Source organism: Dermacentor andersoni, chromosome 6 (assembly GCF_023375885.2).
Source record: "Dermacentor andersoni chromosome 6, qqDerAnde1_hic_scaffold, whole genome shotgun sequence".
NCBI lineage: Eukaryota > Metazoa > Arthropoda > Arachnida > Ixodida > Ixodidae > Dermacentor > Dermacentor andersoni.
Genome location: NC_092819.1, coordinates 60,345,001 through 60,350,565, shown reverse-complemented (window position 1 = coordinate 60,350,565; position 5,565 = coordinate 60,345,001).

Below are 5,565 nucleotides of genomic sequence, written 5' to 3'. Positions count from 1 at the left end.
GCCTTTGACTAACAGGATCAAAATCCTGTTAGTACGACCCCAAGTGAGCGTGAGTGATTGATTTTGCCGAATCACAATTTGAGCGATCTGTAAACTAAACTGTTTCCTGTTGGTGAGCGTGAATGAGTCCTATTTAGTTTGCCAACTATGGGTTTAAAGGAATGGTAAAGAATGCTTGGTGGTAAAAAACACAGTCATCTACAGCTAGGTTCCCTACATTCCATGTGCTGATTTTCGCACTTTACTCTGCATCAAAAAGTTTATCAATCGATCCCTAATGAACTGATGAGTTTGTGCATCAGTAAATTCGCTGAATCACTGCGCCAATTCATCAAGTTGGCGTCAAAAGTTATTGGTGTACACATTGAAGTTTTCCCACATTAGAATGACGGAAAAGAAAAACAAAATGTCAAAAAAAGAACTGGCTCAAATAGGCAATATTATTCCAGCTTTGGAACAGAAAGTTTAAAAAAAAGTACAATGACAACCACTGAAGTGTGCATGATTGCGTGCGGGAGCGAATTCACTTCTCGCAAACCTCGGCAAAATCGTGTGAGAAATCAAATTGCATCCGATAATGACACAGTCCTGCACCCACTCTGTCTGGCTGGCCTTTCACCTTTCTGAAGCTAGAGCGTGTGAAGTTCGGTCTCTTTTTCTTTTCCCAGCAGTACTCACTTTCGCATTGTTTTCCTGTCTCCTAAGTGCCCTTCCACTGATTGTTCCTTTTCCACCATGATAGAGAGGAAGAGCCTTTGTTTAGTCAAGGAAAATCCTGAAGCAACGAACAGTAAAAGATTGGACTAACGTGACTCTCACAGTGTGAGCAAGGAGCGTGCGGCTGCGTATGTCCTATTGGACAAAAGAAAGTCCACTTCAACAAAGAACGTGGCCAAGCTATCCTCGCAGGAAGGCGGTGAGTAGCTAATTTCAGGAACGCGATGAATATTACCCCATTTTCAAATAGCACACATGCCAGTGTCACGGGAAGAATGTGCTTGAGTAAATACTGCGGGAGATTACGTATATATGCGTTTTCATGTATAGAAATTGGGACATTAAAGAAGATGCATTATTTCATAATTGCATGATATTTTTGCATTCTTTTCATAACTTTTCTTTATTCTATTGTGAGAACTTGTCCCCTTTTTTTCCTACACTTATATACTTTAGTCATGTCTAGTTGACTCATTCGCTTTTTATATTATTCAGGCACATGCATGTCGACGTCGTTGTCTTTCGTGTCGACTGTGACTGACGGTTTCTTTTTAGCCAAGAGATCAAGTGGGCCGATCCAGGAGATAGTGCAGTCTATGGCGCAATGCGCTTCATTGTCGGCTACACTTGCACTAATTACGCCCGTACCGCTAAATATATCCACTCTGCGACTAATCCTTGCAGGCATGTCACAAACTTGGGGACGTGCGAAGTTTGCCGCCAAATTCGCCGCCTAAATTCTCCGCCTAAATTCACTTTATTTACCATTCTAGAAGTCGCGTTGCAGTTGCGAAGCAGAAGCGAATTCGTATGAGGTACACTTAATCGAGACCTAAAAGCAAGGTCAATTTTCCCAATATCACTCCTCATTTATATGCTAAACACGTCACGTGGCGTTAAACACCTCCAAGGCTTTTACAGGTACACTTTCGGGCACATGAAACATCATTCAATATTATAGCACATTTTAAAGGCGCATTTCTCAAAAGTTTAGCTATGTCTAAGATTTTCGCTGAGCAGATATCACTGCCACATCTGCTTGACTTAAATTTCGCGGTATCGTTTGCCCTGAAGGAAATATTAAAGGGATCTTGTGAATATTCTTAATCGGCTATCTAGATATAATGATCTCTCATGCAGGTAATTTGTACTTCTATAAATTCATGCTAAAATGGCAACATCATTCCATCTTTTCCAGATTAATAAAAAAATTCATTCGATAAAACAAAAAACAAAAACAAGGTACGCTGCATGAACAGACTCTTCCCAAATTGAAGGTAATGTTGGTAGTCAGGTAAGTTGAAGGTTGCTGGAGTCTAAAAGCTTTGTCGTCTACTACGCAGAATGAATGGATGAAATGAACTGAGAATAACTGTAGACAAAGCTTTTCGACTTCTGCAAGCACAACCTGATCTTCAATTTCGGAATACCTTACCTTGAATTTCGGAATAGACTGTTGCTTTTTTAGCTTGTTGTATTATGCTTATGCAGGGTGCCTTGTTTTTTATCGAACATATTCTCTTTGAAGTAGTCTGGAACAGATAGCATTATTCTTACTTTTGTCATGTATTTCTAGAAGAGGCGCAAACTAATGGCATGAGAAATCACATTGACTAGATAGCTGATTAAATATATTCACAAAGTATTTTTCTTATTATTTACTTCAGGGCAAATGATATTGTGTAATTGAAACCAAGTAGTGACGGAAGTCATGTCTGTTCATCTAAAATCTGTGGCTTTAAGATGTGCTATAAAATTTAATACCATTACATGCTCTCGAAGGTCTCCGTCTTAAAGCTAAGGAAAATCTTATCTCGAACGCCAAGTGGCAATTGGAGCAAAAAAATGAGGAGCAATATTTCGAAAAGTGATGCTTCTCTTGGTGTTTTTGTTCAGTGGCTGCTATTATTACACGGATTTGCTTCGGCTTGGCAAGTGCCACTTGGGTTAAAGAATGGTTAATTAAAGTCATATTAGGCAGCTGAATGTAATCTCAACCTCTCCAGGTAATCCAAGTGATCCGATACATACTCCACGATATTTTTTTGATTGTGTTCTAGCCTTAAAAATGTAAGAAAACACGAATCCTGTAGTCGCGCGTACGGTTTCTCGACACAGCAGGCTGATTTGTTTTGAAAGTGTCCTCAAGTGATATTTAGCGAAAAAGTTGAAGTGCTTTACTTCCTTCGTTTTCTTTTTTTCTCAGCGTAGAGACAAGGAGCGGGAAGAGTTTAAGAAACGTGAAAGCAAATAACGCGTTTTGATTTCCGCGGCCATGCAGGATTGAGGCACCGGACAGGTTCCATCCTAGATGGAAGACTGGCGAATATGAACGTGCGCAGCCACTTGGGTAACGAGTACAAGCAGCGCTACGTGGATGTTACGCGTTCATTCTCGCTCACTAAGCGTGTCATAGGGGCGAGCAAGAGCACCAATCCCGGCCTCAGCGGTCACATGGCGAATGGTGGCTTACTGCAAAAACACTCGTGTGCCATGCTTTGAGCGCACGTTAAAAAAACCCCAGATGTTCAAAATTGACGCGCACATTTCCGCTAAGGCGTCCCGCTTAAACTAATGCGCAGTTTGGAGGCGTTAAGTCCCATACATAATTTTATCTTTGAGCCGCACACTGTAAAAATTTTTACACCCTTAAGGGTGTTTTCTTGTCGCACGGGTAACACCCTTAACGTTAGGGGTGTAAAAATTTAGACGACGACAACGGAGCTCCATCAAAACGTGCGATGACAAGAGACGTATTTGAAAACAATGTAATCATTCGGACAGCCTTAGGCTCACAGAAATATCCGACAGGGAAATTTCACAGGGATAGATATTAAAGTCTCCTGTCAGATGTTTCTGTCCGCCCAAGGCTGTCGTAATGATTACATAGTTTTCAACTACGTCTCTTGTCATCGCACGTCTAGTTAGAGTGCCGTTGTCGTTCTCTACAGTGATTCATGAATAGGAGCTATTATTGAGGAATTCGTACAAAACAGAAAAGGGCAACAAATACGATACCTTTTCATGTGTGCTTGTGCCGTAACTCTAGATCAGTGTTTATGACGCTGCGCGGCTGAGTGTAAGCATAATGGGGTCGATTCCTAGCGTGCACCACTGCAACGTGTGTGAAAACGTGTTGCACAGTCCATTCTTACACACCAGCTGTGGAGAAAAGCTGTGAAAGAGAGAGGTAGAGAGGCGGTTACAAATAATACAGATTCAACGGATATCGCGGAATCTTTATAATGCGAGACTTTGCTGAAGCGCGTAATGAAGTGCTATAAACCTGCACATTTTCGGCAACGGGAGTACAGCGATCACGTGCGTGCCCGAGAAAAAACAAGAAGCGGAAATCCTCACCACATGAACCCCGTGATCCACAGCGCATCACACTGCCTCCGGGATTGGTCCACTTTTCATCCCACCATCTCCGAGACCAACCCAGATTGCCACTGTGGTCTCTCAACGAATGGTTCGCCTTACTCGGCAAGGAGCAGACTCAGCAGACACATCAAAATCTGGAAATGAAGGCGCACTGAGCTTCGCCTTGCTTTAGGAAATACGTGCTCTAAGGTTACATTGAGGACACTTAGGCCCCATGTCGTGTTTCGGTGGACCATCGAGTAAAGAAACGAGCCTGCCGCGCGCACATCTGCATATGGGCTATATATAAGCTGATTTGTAAACTATCTGTCGATCTAGCACAGACGGGGCTACATTTAAACAGATTTGTTGTGTGAGCGCTATCCTACGTGCGAGGCATTCGGCAAGACAACAACATAAGTAGCAGTCATGGCCCGCAGTGTCGGAAACGGTTCACCTAGAAATATTTCCTTCAAACCACCCAGCAATAGTTTCTCTTTCCTTTTTTTTTCCTCATCAGCATTTTACCGGTTTCCTCCTCTGAGCCTCTGTGCTAATAGCAGCAAGCGGGAATGTTCGCACGTCACTAGAAACGCATCACGTGTCTCCGTGTCGCTGCTGAGTGCAAGTTCCTACCGGGAGCAGTTGCTTTCTGACAAAGTGACGCGATGCGAGGTTCCCGATTCGATTCTGGTGTTAGACGCAACTACGAATTTCGCGGATCGGCAATTCGACTGTGGGAAACGGAAGCCGGCGTAACCAGCTAAGATTGTTAATTTAGCATGTGTTCAAGTCGGGCGGCAATAACATACAGTGTTGTGACGACATATAGTGTGGGCGTGCTAAATGTTAGCGCGGCTTGCCGTGGATAAGTACTGTTGAGAACGGAAGGCGTCATTTTGCGTTTGCAACCCTTAAGGTATCCTGAAGAACATATTTCTGAACAAATAAAAATTCGCAAACTATAATTCCAGTCCACCAAGAAGAACCGGAACCGCCTCAGGGGAAAATAGTGGTTAAGGAAAATTGCAGCATTTAAAATTGCCGCTGCATTTCATGACATAATTGAAAGCCTCAAAAAGCACTTTAGTGTGGGCTGTTAATACGCGGGCCCTGATCTCTAACGCATATAATCGAAACCAAGTGTAGTCTGAAAACTCAGCCATGCTCATTAAGGAAACCCATCTCATTATAAATATTCTAAACAGGTTTCCGTTCCTGTTTACAGCTCTTTGAATGCTCACACTCCAGGCGGAAGCTCTGTTTTACCTTTTTTTTTCAGATCAATGGCGATGAAAAAAAACCCTTTCAGCTCACGAGAATAAATTGGACGTATGGCAACTATCTTTATATGGGTTCCATAAAGGCAGGTGTCCTCTAGTAAGCTTTAGGGCAATGCAACGTAGGTAAAGCAATTGGTGCAACATATACTATGTCTTTTGGTGAAAATTTTGATAGGGGAAAGAGTGCACCGCCCTATAATGA